This window comes from Aulostomus chinensis, chromosome 15 (genome assembly GCF_037954235.1).
Source record: "Aulostomus chinensis isolate RoL2024-O1b breed Wild chromosome 15, RoL_Achi_v1.0, whole genome shotgun sequence".
Taxonomy (NCBI): domain Eukaryota; kingdom Metazoa; phylum Chordata; class Actinopteri; order Syngnathiformes; family Aulostomidae; genus Aulostomus; species Aulostomus chinensis.
The window spans coordinates 25,061,159-25,080,793 of record NC_141334.1 but is presented as its reverse complement, the minus strand read 5'-3'; the positions used below and the strand labels follow the sequence as shown (position 1 = coordinate 25,080,793).

Here is a 19,635-nt window from a genome sequence, read left to right as displayed (position 1 = left end):
TGTTGTGGAAATAATGGAGACTGACTGTGTAGCTTTTAAAAGCTGCATCGTCTCCTCATTCCACAAGAACCTTTTTAAAGAGCCCAAGTGCGCTGCAGTTAGGAGGTTCTTTTCTGCACTGGCCCAAACCATCAGCAGGCCCTTTAGAAACAGACGCAAGGTCTCGCCCGTCTGACCACTGACTGGAATTTCTTTGCTTTTCCAGTTGTGAAAGGGTGGGAGTGGGGTGGGGGTGTGTAGGGATGGGGTGGTTAAGATATTTTAGCATCAAAGCACCAAACAATTTTTGTAATAAATACTTCAAACATGACCTGTCTGACTGAAATGTCTTTGTTTTATTTTTGAGACATAATTACCAAACAAAAATTGTTACTGATCAGAATGAGCTTTAAATCAGAGTCGATTGCTTCCATCTTGAAGCTGTCAAATATTTGTTCAGATTTAAGCTTGGAATCAGAAGTGTTGTACATGTCAAGTCAATTTTGATTGTATGGCGCCAAATCACAACAAAAGTTATCCCACACTTTACAAGTACAGCAGGTTAAACACCACACTCCGTTTAACATGTATTAGAATTTATGTTTGTAATGATCCATCCATTGTCTTCAGCTTATTCCTGTTAAGGGTTGTGTGTGTGTGTGTGTGTGTGTGTGTGTGTGTGGGGGGGGGGGGGCTGGAGCCTATCCCAGCAGCTACGGGTGAGAGGCGGGGTTCACCCTGGACAGGTCCCCAGTCCATCACAGGGCCAACACAAAGAGACAAACAACCCTTCACACCTACATTCAATTTGAAGAATCAATCAGCCTAGTCCCCAATTGCATGTATTTGGATGGTGGGAAGAAGTCAGAGAACCTGGAGAGAACCCACACAGGCACAGGGAGAACATGTAGACTCCACACAGAAAGATCCTATTTCCGAGCTGGGACTCGAACCCGGAACCTTCTTGCTGTGTGGCTCACCACTGCACCCCGTGCCACCGTTTGTAATGATATTTAACCAATATTTAATCTTTTAAATTCAAAATAATGTTAAGAACCGTGATAATATGCATGTAAGTGGATGTTCTAGTTTTGAAAAAAAAAACTGTTTTGTGCAGTTTAACCTTGGTTTAGACATTACATCATATGATAGCTCGAAGCTAGCGATGGCTTCTCCTTCTCGATCTCCTCTCTCCTGTTCAGTGTGTCACGTTATTTTGTTACTCTTCTGCCTCCTTCATTGATTCAGATAAGTGTGTTAAATGTGGGTTTTTTTAAAGGGCTGGAGGCGAGGTATAGCGGGGTGGAATTGGACCTGTGGCGGTTCTGCACTGATGGAGCCAAACAATTAGCTGCTAGCTAGCCCCTGTTAGCTCGTGCGGACTGCCCAAGCTTAGCTCCTAGCTTAGCTCAGACTAACTTTCCAATATTCGTGTCCTGCAGTGCCGGAGAGCGGAGGTTTCAGGACTGCACTTTCAGGACCACAGTTCCAGGACCCTACAGCACCACCTATCATATTGGATGATAACAAGAAGTTTTAGGACTTTAGGTTTGTCGAGACAGCGCCACCTATCTAATTGGATGATAGCAAAATACTACTTTTTAATTATAGTATTAAAGGTCTTTCCAATTCCACCAAAATACTTTCTAACAAGTTATAGATTTAAAGGTTAATTCCAGCAAAATACTGCTTTCTGTCCAACTACTCAGTTTTAAAAGTACATTCAGTTGAGGGATCCTGGTTCTATGTGAGGGGGTTGTGGGTAGATATGGGACGATGATGAAAATTTCATGTCACGTTCATCCTGCTAAAGTAACTGTGAGTCACGATATTATCGCAATATTATCAAAATATTCTTAAACTCTTCAAAGGGCCATAACATATCCTGGAATCATTTTACCACAAACACTTTTATTGACTTTTTTGTGAACATCATTTTTCAAACATTATGCAAAAACATAAAACAAAGAAACTTCTCCATGGCCATGAAATTGGAGTCACGAAAATACAAAGAAATATTGAAACACTTAAAAACATAATCTACATGATGGCTTTCCAAAAGAGAGTAGTTCCTTCAAAAATATATAATTTAATTACTCCATTACACTAATACAGAACAGCAAGCCATTACACGGGTCTGTACACAAGTAGCACCATGCTGTTTATGTAGGCTTTGAAAGTCCAGGAACTGGGAGACACGAAAATACATACATGGTTAGGCCTACCTCTGGAAATAGAACACTAAAGATGAACTGCACTTCATCCTCAGTTGTGGTGGTGTTCTATAAAATACTGCCTTCAGAAAGGCAAAAAGGATGTCCTCTTGTTCCTCATTGTCAAGGTAGACAGGCACCTGGGAAGAGGACTTTGGACAAAACAACTTCTGCGTCCCGTTGAGTAGACCCGAACCCTATGGGCACACCACGTTACAGAAAAAAATATTTTGTGGGAATTGGATTTATGAGTCTGTTGTGTGGTCGTTGTTAGTCACTGAACAACAAACAGTAAATGTCAGTTACATTAAATACATAAATACATTTAAGAGAAAGATAAAATGAATTAGCTGCATGTTAAAAATCTGTCTGTTGATGGTATTCCTAGCAAAGGCCCTGGTGAATCCTCTCTGTGAGTTAGTCTGCAATGATGAGAAAACGTGAACATTCTTCAAGTACCACTAAATGCTGCTCAGCTCCCTGTGATTGGACAATGAAGTCCACCAGTCTCTTTTCCTCTGCAGTGCGGTCAGTGACAGTCCGCATGTGGACTGGAACTTCTTCAGCAATGGCACTCTTTGCTGGCACTCTGTATACTGGCTGAGGGTTCCTTGCAGCAAGCCTCTGGCTGTTAACAAACTTTGTTCCTATGTTGCACATCCACAACACTTTATATACAACACTTTATGGCAAAAACCCTCCGGTGTCGTATCGGCGCATGCGCGGGAGGTACTGTTGTTGTCAAGAGGGGAGTTAGGAGTTAACTGCCGGTGTGTTGTGTTTTCTGTTAATGGAACGTCGTGTCTATCAAGTTGTGACAATCTTTGTTAGCAGAGGATGGTTTGAAAATGGCTGCGAACTACAAAATACCGCCGAAGTTTGACAAAGCCAGATCATGTTAGCCACTGGGAGCGTGTGAGTGTGTGTGTGTGTTTGTGTGTGTGTGTGTGCGTGTGTTTGTTTGTGTGTTTATGTGCAGATTTTCCCCTGGAACAACTGATTTTATTTAAAGCAAGAGCCTCCTGATCAAAGTCAGAATTTATGATGATGTCATCAGGGCTTTGGTAGTGTATTTATTTGTACCTAGAATTCTGTCTTTGATCTCAGGAGGACATGAAAGAAACAATAAAAAAGTATATAAGAGCACATTCAGCTTCATTAGAAAACACTTGAACTGTTTCACAGTAGAATTTGTTTGAAACAGTTTACAACACTTAGAATTAAATTGAAGATACAAAAAATCTTCCACAATTAAATCCTGTCTCGAACTGAAAACTGAGGATGAACATTTTTACAATCAATCTGTTTATATGTGTTGGCCCCGCCATGGACTGGTGACCTATCCAGGATGAACCCCACCCCTCGCCCGAAAGCTGCTATGATAGGCTCCACCCCCCTTGTACCATTGCAGATCATCAATATAGAAATGGAAATTTATCAGTGAGGTTAAATTGAACACCTCTATCAGTAAACTTCTGCTTCAGTCAAAAGGAGACTGTTATTAACACTCAGAATGGTTTGTGGTTCTGCAGGAAGACCAGTTTCTTTTCCACCCTGTTTGAACAGATAAACGTCTCTAAACAATCACGTTTGTTTTGGTCTTTTCATTTAGCAGAGGATGGTTTCGATCCATCGACCTCTGGGTTATGGGCCCAGCACGCTTCCGCTGCGCCGCTCTGCTCTACTGTTTATTGAACAGGCTTTGCTTTAGGAATGCAGGATTGTGACAAGAACAGGAATTTGAGTTTTGAATGTTTCACCATTTGTCTCTGAAGCAGGAGGTCTTGTAGAAACAGGGACTGACCTGACACCAGCTCCCTCATGGAACAATGGTTCATTCATTCATCGCTGCCAGTCAGCCTCAAAACACACAAAACATCAGTTAAATCCAGTCTCTTGGAGCCTAAAATGAAACTCCATCACACACGGTGGCTCCGCTGTGGCTCACACAGGTGAGTGAGGCTGAGCGCTCCAGTCTGCTCTGTGGAGTCATCAGACATCTGCACCACTCAGAGATTTGGTTGGTCTCTTTGAAAAAATGCCAACAAACTAAAATTTTGTTGAATCCAGGAAGTTCTTGTTTCACTCTCATCCACGTCCCATGAAAAAGAGAACCTACTCATTCATTCAGCTTCTGTGACAGCGTCCTACCCAGCTCACTTTGAGTCCATTTTTCAAAACTTGTGTGATAATGAGATCACACTGTTGAGGATTTCCATTTCCACTCAGCATTTATCCAAGTGAAGCACCCCCCCCCCCCAACTGGAGAACCTAAGATTATTCCAAAAACTATGACCATGAGGACGCCTGAATGAGAGGAACTTCAGAATCTGACCAAGTTTCAACAAGGAAAATAAAATGTGCGAAAATAAAATCATTACCAATTAAAGATGGCTCTTAGATTCCACAGACAACCCTTTGAAAGTGAGTGACTAAACTGACTAGCAGGAAGTATTTTAATAGTAATCATGTCAGACAGAACCCACCTGTGCAAACACATACTAACAGGGTTTTTTTGAGAGTCTAGCTGTGTAATGTACTGGAGTACTTGACACCTGTATGGTGGCAGGTAAATTATTGAGGGAGGAAAGATGCTCTTCATGATGAGTGGGAGTGGCTACTGGCTCAGGGTCATGCTGACATGAGCATCAATCAGAATGAAAAGCAATGAACTTCATGAAGTTTTGTCAAACACCTTTCATGTTGGGGTGTGGGCCATCAGATCTGTGAAGGACAGGATCGGTCCAAAACAGTCAAAGTTGCTGATAAAACCAGAACCAGTTGCAGTCCAGAAGTCTTTCAGCCATTCATGCAGACCGTAAAGACGGCTGAAATGCTCCCTGCATTTGGAAGGAGCAGGGATGGGGCCAGAAGAAACACAGAATTGAAATTACAAGAGACTGGAGTTGGTCATGAAGTGTGATTGACTGCCTCTTCATGACGTCATTGGTGCACACCTGTATAATCAGAATGTGAGCTGGGGGGTGGAGATCGATGAGTACTGGGGACAGTTTGATAACGTCCACAACTTTGGCACCAGGAAGACAGTCGGTGAAAGCACCTGGGAGTTCAACAGACCTGATGATTGAATCACCAATGACCAGGATTTCAGCCACCATCGTAAACAGAGACTTCAGATGAGAGAGAAAACCTGCTGTCAGCCTCACCAGCGAGGGCAGTGGCAGAGGCAGCACAGTTTAATGAAGCAGTATCAACCGGCAAGTCTCAGCTAGAGGTGATGTCACCACTGGCTTTAGTCATAACCAGTGCTCCACCTAGCAGCAGGGACTATGGCGAGAGACCAGTAGAAGCACTCACAGAGTTGGAGACAGCAAGAGGAGAGGGACAATCACAGCGTTTCCCATGGGAAACCGTTGGATCCACTCAGGACGGGCTGCTCCAGAGAGGTCGAGGCACCCAGGAATTTAAAAGCTGCCATCAACCTGCAGGATGAACTCCTTCACTATGTTGGTGGTTCAAAGTCACTGGTTTCATTCCAGCTTTGACCTAAGCACGTGTTCATTCACATTTTCAGTAGCAGGGTGATACTTTCTCACACTTGTGGACAAACGTCAGCATTCGTCACTCAGCAGCTCCACTGATCAACAACAGAAGAAGCTCAAGTCTTCTGGAGAATGAGGGCATCGATCCCTCTACCTCTCGCATGCTAAGCGAGCGCTCTACCATTTGAGCTAATTCCCCTGCTGGCCACAGCAGATAATGCAGCTTGACCTTCATGCATGGTTGTGTGATTCACCAGTTGAAGCTTCTCTGGTTGACCAACATGTGGAATCTTTTTCAATCCTCCAGTGGAGGTTTAAGTGATGACAAATATGTGTTAGCTAGTGGGAATCTGATGTCAATGCGACATCAAGATGATTTCAAAAATTCATATCAAAATGAAATCATGATTTGGTCAAAAACATAAATCAACATGATGTCAAAGTTTGACATCAATTTGATTATTGTCAAATTTCTGCCAAATAATGATCAAATTGATCTTATTTTGATATTGCTTTGATGTTAAGATTCTTTTGTGCTGAAGCCAAATCATGATATTGATGTTATTCTGATGTTTCAATGTGATTCTTTAAACTTTCAGCCATACAATATGATGTTATTTTGACATCATTTGAATGTCAATCTAGTATTGCAAGTAGAATTGCCTTACTCTAGACTTTGTCTCACTAAAGGATCTCTATCAGGATTAAAAGATGAAGATCTTGTGATTCCAGTACAAAGCAATAAAATAATGCTTGAGATCCATGTAGTTTTGCAGTATTGCATGCGTGGGAGTGGCAGTGCTACATTTTCTTTTTCTACAACAGGTTCCACCTGAGAATATCTCTCAATGATCAAGCATACATGTATGCTCAAAACATTTTATTTTCTATTTTACACAATTTTTTTTACAAAAACTTTTTCAAAACACAAATCAATTTCAATCAATCTATCAATCAATCACAGCTGCAGGCCTGCACCCACCCCCACCTTTTCTGTCCGGTGCTGACCGCAAATATATTGCAATCCTGGACACAATAGCAGCCTCAGTCGTGCCAGGCTCTGACTTCTGAATGGTGTCTGAAAAAAGCAAATTCACAAGTGTTGAATAAAATGAGTTTTTTGATTGAGGACCTAACATTTATCAAAACAGGGTTTCCCCCAGAAATTAGGCATAGCCTGGCGATGGGGTGGGGGGGTTTCGTGATCGGTCCTCAAGCAAACAACAGCTCACCGCAGGGGACGCTAGTGGCTATAATGAAGCCCACCCAAACTGTTGCGCACCAGCTTTTCCTGACAGGTGGCCCGCCTTGTTTAAAATTCACTGGGGGAAACCCTGCAAAACAACTTACACTGCTCAAAAAATAAAGGGAACACTAAAATAATACATCCTAGATGTCTTTTAAGGAAATGTTCTGGTTGAAAATCTTGATTAATCAAACAGGGGAATGTGTTGAGAGTAAAATAACTAAAGAATGTTTTATGTAAAATGCAATTATCAATCCATGGGGTTCTGGATTTGGAATCCTGCTCAAAATGAAAGTGGAAACTCAGAATACAGGCTGATCCAACTTCAGTGGAAATTCCTCCAGGAAACAGCCACAGGCCCAACCCATGCCAGGACCCTTAGGAAAGCATAGCAAGCATTTCATTTTACATTAAACATGCTTTTATTATTTTACTCTCAACACATTCCCCTGTTTGATTAATAAAGATTTTTAACTGAAACATTTCCTTAAATGACATCTAGGATGTATTATTCTAGTCGTCCCTTTATTTTCTAAGCAGTGTATTTCAACAACAGGCGATGCACAAAAAGAGATTCACAAAAGGAGATTCTACTTACCAATCATGACCTGGCAAAGGCTCATTGCTCTGAAGGCACCCTTGCCATTACCGCCATCCATATTGAGCCCCGCCATTACCCTATTTGTAAGGACTCTGTCGAACACATACACATCAAGGTTATTAGTTAATCATGGTCAACTGCAGTTTAACTGCTGCAATTTTTCTAGGATTGACTGATAAAGAACACAGCTAACCTCCTCATGACGTTGCCGACATTGTCACGGATGCCACTGCCACCAATCTTGATGTTAAGGGAAAACAGGTCGAAACCTAAATTCCCGTTATTAGGAAAGACACAACACGAACTAATTCAGCTTTGTACAAAGGGCACCCTGTCTCAGTGGCTTCCCGAGAGAGAGTCCGCCAAGACAGTTCCTTGCTTCTTTATTATACTGATAATCCAGATACATGGGAGTGTGAATGGGTGCTCATATCAAGGCAGGTGCGTTTTCATGATGATAACAGTGTGACCTTGAATGAACTTCTATTTGAACATAGTGTGACAATAAAACATTAAAACATTATTTTCTTTTATCATTCCCTCCTGTTTGTCATACTTTGTTTAAATCCATCAATAACCTCTTCTCTCGATTTTCGGTCAAGACTTCATACGAATGACAAGACAGTGAGAGTACATTGTGAATATGAGGAGTTTGCAAAACATGAAATTACACAAGTTATTATTTCAAGCAAGTAACATGTATATACATGGGGATGGGGTCAGAGGTTACTAGCACATGGCCCACCGGTGGAGCTAGAGTCCTCAGCACTCTGCTCTTGTTGTCTAACCATCATAGTCGCCAGGATCTGGGAACAGGTCAGGTATGTCTCGGAGAACGATGTCATCTGAGGATCCATCTTCGTCATCTATGCATGATTCAGTGAGTGATTGTGCGTGTTCTTCTTTTTGATTCAGTCTCATGTACGTCTCAACTTGTACAGCAACTAGTTTGGTGACCAGGCTCTTCACACATGGGACAATACAGGTTATAATTACACAGAGCAATACAAAAAATGCAATTGTTGGCACTATGACTGTTCTAACTTTTCCCCATAGGCCTGAGGGCCATAACCAATCCCAGAAATCCCATCTCTCGGGGTTAGCCGTTGTCTCGTCGTTCTTCATTTGTTTTAACAACATGTTGAGATGATTCGCGGCATGCGTCAGGTTATCACCGATGTCAGGGATGTAAGTACAACACTTGTCACCTATCACATGACATAACCCACCCTGTGCTGCAAATAGTATGTCAAGTGCCATCTGGTGTTGCATTAGCATGGTTTGCACAGCTACCGCACATGATGATAATGTATTAGTGATTTCTAACACTGTGGCTGGGAGATTCTCCAATTCAACGTGTAATTTGTCCATGTTGAGGGCGTTATTTACGGCACCCCACCATGGTAGTATTCCTGATAGGAATTTGGTTTCACCACTTGTCATGTGTCCTGTATCGCGTTTTTGTCTGCTTGGTCTATAATGTGGATACTCATGTGTGTCATGTTGTATCTGGTCGTGAACGGTGATGGTGGGGCTTAGCCACACTAGAGAACAAGTTCCTACCCAGCCGGGTGGTAGGGTTCGGAATACCGCGGTCCCGCACAACCATACAGCTTCTTGGGGCGAATTGCATCCATCGTCGGATGGCCACACAATTGTCTGTGTGAAGTTGGAATGTAATTTGGTTGAGTTGGCATGATTTCCTGAAGGGTCCAAACATGTTGTAGAATTTGTGACGTTGCCGCATGTGGCTGGCAATGTTACTTGACATCCTTTATTGTAACCGACGTGTACCTCGTCTCCTTTTTCTGAGAAGTTACGTTGGAAACAAACTGGGAAACTAGTTGGTTCGGTGCCTTGTATCACATGCATGACAGGCGGAATGAGTTTTGGGTCAGAGGAGTCGTTTCTAATTAGCTTACTTGCGTGTCTTAAACATGCATTGTCCATGGTCACATTGAGTCTATACCAATCAGGTTTATCAGTTTGGTTTTTGTACTTGTGTGTCAATCCCAGCAGCATACAATATGTTTCGGTGACATCATATGGGTTAGGTTTTACCACTGCTGTGTCGCTTGAGCTACGAGGGAATAGTGAGCATGCATAGCAGCTCGTATTTGTTACTCTTCGGGCAATAGTGGCTACCATTGTATACAATGTATTTGAGGGAGGCTGACTCGCATTATAATGAAAGTTTAGGTACTTTGAATTCCAGTTTTGTCCTCCGCCTACACTACGAACTAGGACACTCGCTGTTTTAGAGGTGCTTGAGGTTCTACGTCCTATGGTGAAGTCTCCGTCACCTTGTTTACTGCAGTGTTGGGTATTAGTAGTGGTGTTTGGGCATAGACTGATGAATGTACAAGGGTCACGTCGGCTTGGTCTGTGTATACATATACCGAATCTTGTGCATACTTGTTGTCTATGTGTTCTTGTAGCATCAATGTCAGGAATAGGTGTCGTTGTGCCATTTATTATGATACAAAATAGGGTATTATCCCAAGTTATTGTGAGGACTTTGTTCCACTTCTGTGCTCCTTCACGTTTTCCGTATGAACCGTCTCTCAACCCTGAATTACCTGTGTGGTCTGAGTTCCTTTTTGTAGGTCTGATTACAAACGACCAATCCGAGCTTGATGATTTATAGCCCTTTGTGTCGACGTATGCGACATATCCCGCCCATGATTGTATACCATAGCCACCTATTTTCAGTTGATTGCTCATGAAACACCAATTTACTGCTCCATTTCTACATTGGTAACACAAATATTGGTCGGGTGTTTTGGTCCCACTGGTATCTGAGTCGTTACATGGTTGTTTGAATGTGCCTGTAAGCAAGTTCGACCTGCTATTGTAGTAGAGTCCCTCTAAGTCTATATCTATGACTGACGCGCCGCCTACAGCGATATGGCTGAGAAGGATAATACTGGTTATTATGATGTTCATGGCTATTCAAATGTGAGCCGTAACATGAGAAGTATTGACCAGTAGCTAAGGAACAGGACCGTCGTAGGTGTGACACCTCCGTGTTCACACTTCCACAGAATCAATAACAGGCAGGCGACAAGGATTATGTCAACTAAATACATTCGTTCCCTAGGGAGTCACGTAGGGTGGCCTCAGGGTGATTGACCCTTTCCACGATGTTTACTTGTCTCGCAGTCTCTCTGTGTTTCCACAGATCCACCAGAGCCCCAACCGCCGCCTGCATCGCCCCCCCCCTCTTATTCCCTACTGTTACACCGGCCTGCGCTCCCCTTCCATGAACCAGTCTGCCATCCAGTCCCCCATCAAGCTGGCTTGCTCTCCCTGCCTCCCCTACCAGAAGCTTCCTTCTTCAGCTGTTATTAACATTTCCATGTTTCCTACATTCTGTGTTATAAACTGTTTTCTTGTCTGTAACAACATCTACTGCATGTCTGTCCGTCCTGGGTGAGGGATCCCTCCTCTGTTGCTCACCCTGAGGTTTCTCAGATTTTTCCCTGTTAAAAGGGTTTTCTATGGAGTTTTTCCTCAGTCGATGTGAGGGTCTAAGGACAGAGGATGTTGTTATGATGCCATGTGAAGCCCTTTGAGACAAACTGTGAAAACGGGCTATACAAATAAAATTGCCTTGCCTTGCCTTGCCTTACTTCACCAGCTCCAGGTGCCAGGAGGTCCCTCCTGTTGTCCCCCTTCCTTGGACCCTTGTGGTCTCAGTTCAGAGTAGACTGCCCTGGAGGTGTTCTGGCCTTCACACTAAGTGTCTCCAGTGCTCTTGTAATCGAGGAGCAACTTACAATGACTCTGATGTATCCTCGTTTGTCGCTCTGCTATTTTAACAGCTGTGGGTGTACTTAATAGTACCTGATATGGTCCGTCCCACCTTGGTGTTTTCCAATTTGTTCTTTGTAGGACTTTAACGAGGATCCAGTCACCAGGTTGTGGCTGTCTGTTGGGAGAAGATACAGGTGCGTCTGGTATGCTATTAGCGTTCACAACGTCTTGTTGTTTTAACATGTGTCTCATCCAATCTGCTAACGATGTTTCTTTTCCTGATTTTTCTATGTTACCATTTAGGATAGGGAGGGGGAACTGTCTACCGTACACAATCTCAAAAGGTGTAAGTCCATTGCTTGATGTTATTCTCATCCACATTTTGACAAGCGAGAGACAGTCAGGCCACGGCCTTTGTGTCTCAGCGACAGTTTTTCTTAGTCTCTGTTTTATTGTTCCGTTTGTTCGTTCCACCAATCCTGCACTTTGGGGATGATAGGAACAATGTGTTTTTGGTATGAATCCTAAGTATTCTGCGATGCCGGTCATAAGTTGATGAACAAAATGTGTACCATTGTCTGATCTGATAATTTCTGGGATACTGTATGTGGGAAAAAAGTGATTACATAGGCATTTTACAACAGTCGGGGCTTCTGCTTTTTTGGTTGGGTATATTTCGCCCCATTTAGAGAATGCACAAATGATCACTAGCGCATATTTAGTACCTCCTTCACATGTTAATTCAATGAAATCCATGTGTATTGTATGAAATGGGCGAGGAGGCGTCGGGAATGCCCCTCGTTTAGGTCGCAGTCGGCCTTGTACATTATTCTTTTGACATATCATACATTTTGCAACATGAATTTTTGCTTGAGTTTCGAAATTTATAGTGTAGAATTGGTTATTCACCAATGTTACCATCCCTCCTGTTGAGACATGGGTATTTCCATGGCTCACCAACGCTGCGGCTGCGTGTAGGGATTTTGGTAAAATAGGTTTCTTATTAACACAGTAGATATCATTAGATAGGACAGCACCTCTGGCTATCCACGTCTTTACCTCGGAGACCGGTGCTCTTTTCTGTTCATCTGTTAGTAGTTCTGGGGTTAATTGTGAACCAACTGTGGCAGCGTATAATTGTAACATGTCATTGGTTCTTGCAGCTTTTTTGGCTGTAGCATCGGCAAAGGCGTTGTCTTTTGATATAGGGGAATCATCATTTTGATGTGCTGCACATTTGCATACAGCTAGGCGTTTTGGTAACTGTACTGCATCAAGTAGTAGTAATGAGGCATGTGTCAATGTTTTTCCCGCAGAGGTCTTGAAACCCCTCAGTTCCCATATACGTGCATGGTGGTGTATGGAACTGAAAATGTATGGACTGTCAGAGTAGACAGTGAGATGTTTCCCTGCATAGAGTTCACATGCTCGCATAACTGCAACTAGTTCCGCTGTTTGTGCAGAATAGGAGGGAGCGAGAGCGCGAGCTTCAATCACAGAGTCGGCTGTGACGACAGCATAACCCACACGGTTGACCCCCTTCTCATCCTTTGAAGCGGAACCATCGACGAAAACAACTTCTCCATCTGTCAATGCAGATGTGGAAATGTCAGCACGTGGTTGCGTATGTGTTTTGATGTCTGCAATACAACTATGTGGTGCTCCATCTAGCGGTGTTGCAACGTTGTCTGCAACATTGACGGCTGTGCATCTCGTAACGGTTACATTTTCTTTTGACAACAATGCTTTGATTAAATGTAGATGTCTAGCGTGCGTTACAAATGGTAGATGCGCGTGTAATAGGACTTCATGTACTGAGTGTTCAGTGTAGATGGTGACTTGGTGTCCTAATATAATGTCTGCACATGATTGTAAAGCTTCATAAGCCGCGCAACAACCTTTAACACAATCAGGAAAACCACTAATGATGTTGTCCATTTGTCTAGAATAGTAGGCTAATGGTCTTTTCGCGCTGCCGAATTCTTGTAAGAGTACTGCCGTCATAAATGGGCCTTTATGAGAAACCATGAGATGAAATGGTTTATCATAGTTTGGTAGACTCAACATGATGTCAGTTTGCAGTAGCGATTTTAATTTGTCAAATGCAGCGTTCATATCTTCCGTCCAGATAACAGGATCGTTCATGGCCATGGCGTGACCATGTATTGCTGTCATCAGAGGTTGGACAGTGACTGCAAATTCAGCTATCCATTGCCTACAGAAATTGCAGAGTCCTAAAAAGGACATCATCTGTTGTTTCGTTTGTGGTTTAGGAGCTTCTTGTATAGCTGTTTTTCTGCTTTCTAATAGCTGTTTCCCGTTTGCTGATAGATGGTGACCGAGATAGATCACTTGTTGTTGGACATATTGCAGCTTACCTTTTGACACTTTGTGACCTTCATTACTTAAATGTTTAAGGACGGTGAGTGTGTTTGACTCACAATCTTTTTGTGTGCGTCCAGTTATCAGAATATCATCCACGTACAGCAAATATTTACCATGTATCAGAGGTGGACATGTAGACATTGATTGTTTTAGAGCTTCTGTGTATCTTGTAGGACTATTACAGAATCCTTGAGGGAGCCTGTTGTATGTGTAATATTGTCCTTTAAATTGGAATCCAAAATATTGCTTAGCATTTGCTGTAAGTGGTACCGAGAAAAATGCATTTGATAAATCGATTACGGAGAACCACGTAGCATCAGGTTCCACACTATTCATGATTGTATGTGGATTTGCTACGTTGACGTCATCTTTTTTACAGATCTCATTTACTGCGCGGAGATCTTGGATCATTCTCCAAGCGTTCTTGTTTGCTTTCTTTACAGGAAATATTTGGGTATAACACTCCAATTGTGATTTATTTACAGGACATAGAATTCCTGATTTGCACATATCTTCAATTACAGGTGTAATACCGTTAGTTGCTTCTTTTGAGATTGGATATTGGCGTATCTGTGGTCTTAATGATGGAAGTGGGATAAAATCTACCGGTGTGACGTTTCTGATTAGTCCTACGTCAGTTGGTCCAGTTGACCATAATATCTGTGGTAGGGCATTTAAACTTGCCTCTTGAGTAGCTGTCAGTGTTAGTTGATATCATTCTTCATCTGTGTCATTTAAATGTGTTGTCGGTTTGGCTCTCAGAGTCCAACCTAACACTAATCGACTCATTCCTGTTCTGTCATCGGTGGCCCACTGTCCGATTGGGACATATGGCCACGTTGTGCGATTTCCTACATCAACTATCTTACCTAGGTCCTTCCATGAGGACTCAGGAAGTTTGCGCAATGAGCAATGTGGTGGATATCTGCCTCTGAATAATAGTTGTTGCTCTGGGGTGAGGGAAACAGATGCAGCTGCTTCGCCCATGCAGGAGACATACAGAGCAGTGAGGCGGATAGTTTGTGGTTTGCTCAGTTTCTGAATTTGTTTGTCGTAGTCTGGGTCTGGACCTGGGTCCTGATTGTATCTCAATGTACAATGTAGTTGGTCAGTCGGCATGTCTTGTAACTTAGCGGGCGGTTTTTGTGGTAATTGCACCTTAAGTTGAGTACCTCCTCCTATTTCTATATCTAATGTCCAATAGAAATGTGGTTCGCACGCACCTTGAACGACACCTACTGTGTCCATTGGAACACAAATCATTTTGTTGTCATTTGGCACGATGGCAAATTGTAGTCTGCAAAGTATGTCCCTTCCTAATAGATTGATAGGACATGATGGATCAACTAAGATTCGTGCCGTGGTTGATCGTCCTGTTTTGATGTCGGTCACAGATAGTGGTTCTGAGAAATTGTTTTTACATGTGTGACCTGATGCACTGCGAATTAAAACAGTCTTTTTGCTTCTTTTGTATTCAGGAGGAGAGGTTCTCACTACAGTTGTACAAGCTCCGGAGTCGCAGAGGAAATCGAACTCTGCTCCTCCAACATTTAATCGTCTGATTGGCATCTTGCTTTGATCAGCTACACGAGCTTGTATGTCTAGCATATTTTCGTCTTCATCATCAGTCGGTTGTGATGTAGATGAAGCTAGTCATGATGATTGGTTACGTTTTTCAGGACAGTCTCTGGCTTGATGTCCTGTTTGGTGACAATGGAAGCATGCTCTGTTAATTCTGTCCCTTTCTCTTTGTTCTTCATCTCTGTTATTTTGAGGACGGGAAGTTTGAGGACGTTTCCATCCACTTTGTTCCTGTCTTTTATCTTTTCCTCGGTTAAAATCAACTTTCCCTTTGCATGGTGTTTTCCCTCCTTGAGGGTGGAACACAAATACTCCTGCTGGATCATTTCTTGAGTCTCTGGCCTGTTTTTCTGCCAGGACTTTTTCGGCATGTCTTGCTTGTAATATGCCATCAGCCACTGTTCCAGTTCCCATGAGAACCCGATTCTTTTTTACAATTCGTTGAATGTCCGGTTGTAGACCGTTCACCATTGCTAGTTTTAGCTGATGTTGGAATGGGGATGCTGGATCAGCGCTGTATGGTATGCCAGAGTGTTTCCGCATTACCTTGGACAGGCGGCCCACGTATTCACTTGGGTCTTCGCCTGATTTTTGTGTACATGATCCAATTTTGGTGTAATCAGGTTGTGTCTGATATTCATTTCTCATTCTCTCCCATACTTCTCGCAACTGTATGGTTAGATTGAGGTCATCTGGGTGAAATGGTCTTCCTTGGGGGTCGGTTCCAGTAAATGGGCCTTGTACACTGGACCAACGATGTCTACATACTAGTAGTAGAAGTCTGACTATTTCTTGACCATTTAGTCTGAAACTTCGAATAAGTTCCTGTAATTGGTTTATGCTTTCATTTGTATCTTCACTGGGAGGTGTGATTCCATCTGCGGCTCTCCGGAGGTCTCCGGGAGTCCATGGACGGAATACTTCGAGAGTAGGTCGCATGTCAGCACCATCTCCATCTGTGTCTGTGCCGTATCTCGGGTTTGTGACTTCCACTAGAGGAGCTAGAGTTCCTCCAACTGCCCTTTCTTCCTCACTTTCGTCTGAGGAATGTTCTGGTTTTCCGTCCCTGTAAGCACGGACTGTGTCTTTCACATCTTGCAAGGGGTATTTACTTTTCCCTTTTCCTTTATTCTTTTCATGTGGGCTCGTGCTGTGTGGGCGTTTTGACTTCGCAGTTGAAGTACACTCAGTTTTGATTTGTCGGCCCCTAGTTGTAGGGCCGGTGTAACTTACTTCCTCATCTGATCCTGACTGGCTCTCTATTTCTCCTTTCTTTGTATTTCTCTTTGACCTGTGTCTTACTCTCATACATGTTTCCTATCTTCTCCTATCATACTACACAGCTTTTTCTCCAACTTCTGCTTCTCCTTATCTTTCCGTACTCTGTCTCTTCTCTTGCATTCATTCAACCATTCATCCGACCATTCACACATTTTGTCCAGTTTCTGTCTTTTCTTACTTCCCTTTTTCTGCTTCTGTCTATCAACTGCTAACTGTGATCGGAGCGACAGGATGTCTGTTAGTGATAGGTTTCCGGAAAACCCATATTTGGACATCCATTTTGAACATACTTTTCCTGCACCTGGGTACAGTTTTTCCATGTACAGGGCATCGCCTGTTAACTCTTTGCTTTGACCTTTTCCCATCGTGGTTTATTAACACATTAAATTGAAAGCTTCAACCTTGACTATTAATTCTTCAGCGAGTTTGAGGTCAATGAACCTTTGTCTTATTTGGATTCTATCGTCATAGAATGTGACTCGACTATATTTTACACTTGGAATATCGCGATCACTGAATATATAATCAACTTTTGTTTGACGTCCCTGTGGGTCGACCCAAACTCCAATTATTAATTCGCTTCCGGACATTTATGTTTTTTTATGTCTTTTGGGAGTCGTCAGTTTAACACCTGGGGTGGTCGCTACTTGACGACTTTTCTCAGTGGGACAACAATTTGAAATTACCAGTCTGTAGTAACTCTCACTTCTACCCTTTCAGGTGGAGAATTCTTGCCTGTGCATCTACAGGTGGTTTGTTGTTTTCTTCCCACTTTTTTATGTAGTAACTGTCGTGAGTGATGGACAGTTAACTACCATTCATACGTTTACACTTTCATTCGTCTGTTTGTTCTGTACCTCGGGACTTTTGCGTTTTATTAAGACAGTACGTCGTCTTAATTCTGTCTAATCCCTCCAGATTAGTTTTTTAGACCTCTCACTGGGTCACACTGTTGGAGATCCTCCGTCTCCTTTACTTAGAAGTATTACGTCACTTCTATATTGACAACCTGGGTTATTCGCTCACCTCCGGTACAGACACAATCACACTTTTGGTCTTTTCGTGTTATGTCTTACCTCGGACAATCGCTGTTTCTTCGGAAAACGAGTAAACCGCGGCGACGGCGCCCGGTCTCCTCTCACCATCGGCCCAACACAAATTCAACGGTTTGGGTCTTTCAGTTCCCCTATGGTGAACTGGCTGTCGACAGTCTGCGGTGTGGATTCCCGGCGTCGTCGAGGCAGTCACTGCGTTTATCCGGCTCGAAGAACCAATTAAATGTTAAGGGAAAACAGGTCGAAACCTAAATTCCCGCTATTAGGAAAGACACAACACGAACTCATTCAGCTTTGTACAAAGGGCACCCTGTCTCAGTGGCTTCCCGAGAGAGAGTCCGCCGAGACAGTTCCTTGCTTCTTTATTATACTGATAATACAGATACATGGCAGTGTGGATGGGTGCTCATATCAAGGCAGGTGCGTTTTCATGATGATAACAGTGTGACCTTGAATGAACTTCTATTTGAACATAGTGTGACAATAAAACATTAAAACATTATTTTCTTTTATCACTTGATCATTTGAGCAGTCTGAAAAAATAAGTTTCCAACATTATATTAAATATGTATAAATACACTTCCAGGTGTTACTTTGAAGGGGACAACACAGATACTTGAACAAATACACACACAGTCATGCATATTTGTATATATGAATATATGAAGAGATCTTTTCCAAAATGCAACAAAAGCCACATTTTTTTTTAAAAAATGAGTTTTTGGTGCTACAGTATTTTGTTGTGTACTGATCCTTCTACCTGCCCTATCAATGTTTCATGCCAGAAATTTCAAAGTGCAGTTCCCCAGCAAACCCAGTAGTGGTTCTGAGTAAATAAGTTAAAATATATATATGCATGGGTTGGGCCTGTGACTGTTTCCAGGGGGAGGGGTGGCCTGGGGCTCCCCGTGTCCTGGGGGTTTCTGGGTGCTCTGGTGACCTGGTCCTGACCTACCTGCTATCCTGGACTGGGGGTGCGATGTCCTGATATCCCTGAGTGCTACAACAGGAAAAGTTGCAAGGAGAATCTGTCCTGGTGGGTGGGAACACTCCCGCAGCTAACTGCTACATTGTCGCTAAACGGGGAAAGCTATGGGGGCCATAGTGTCAAAGAGCCTCAAAAAACAACAGCATTCAGTAACATTTAAAAATCCAAATACTATCCCTAATACCAACTTTTTCCACATTATGATGTAAATAGTTTTTAAAAAAGCAGCTGCGGTTCTATAGAGGAGCACTTCAGGTGGGAGTGCTAAACCAAAAACTTCCATAGGAATTGGAAACAGATTGCAAAAGGAGTCACTGACTCTCCGCACATCAGGGACATCATCGTTACTTTCTCTAGTAAAGGATTACTTCAATGACAGAATAATTCAGTTACAACCTCAGTTACTTTTTAGAACAAGTACTGAGTTTTTTAAAGTAACATTCCCAACACTGATAAAATATTATGAAAATATAACTTGCTTTACAAATGTTTCATAATTATACCTTCAACAAAGTCTTCAAGGACCTTCTTCTTGGATGCCTGCTTGGGCCAGGAAAGGGCTAGCTCCTCATCACTGATCTCAGCAGCCGTGGTAAGATCATAGTTCTCACACTCTTCTTTTTCCACTGATATAAATGAAAATCATGCATTATTAATATTTCCATCCATCGTCGTCTTCTGCTTATTCCTTACTAGTAAGGGTCGCAGGGGGGCTTGAGCCTATCCCAGCATCTAAGGGCAAGAGGCGGGGTTCACCCTGGACAGGTCGCCAGTCCATCGCAGGGCCAACATACAGAGACGAACAACCATTCACACTCACACTCATACCTACGGTCAGTTTAGAGAATCCAATCAGCCTAGTCCCCAAAGTGCATGTCTTTGGATGGTGGGAGGAAGCCAGAGTACCAGAGAGAACCCACGCAGGAACAGGGAGAACATGGAGACTCACACAGAAAGATCCCGCGCCCGAGCCGGGACTGGAACCCAGAACCTTCTTGCTGTGAGGCCACAGTGCTGACCACTGCACCACCGTGCAGCCCCATTATT

At 42.9% G+C, this 19,635-nt stretch overlaps 1 non-coding gene across 1 annotated transcript; it reads right to left on the bottom strand.

Annotated features, from left to right (window-relative positions):
* Positions 1–5,821: 5,821 nt before the first annotated feature.
* On the bottom strand, positions 5,822–5,894 carry trnaa-agc (transfer RNA alanine (anticodon AGC)). Its single transcript has one exon. It is a non-coding gene; the product is annotated as a tRNA-Ala (tRNA).
* Positions 5,895–19,635: the final 13,741 nt, after the last annotated feature.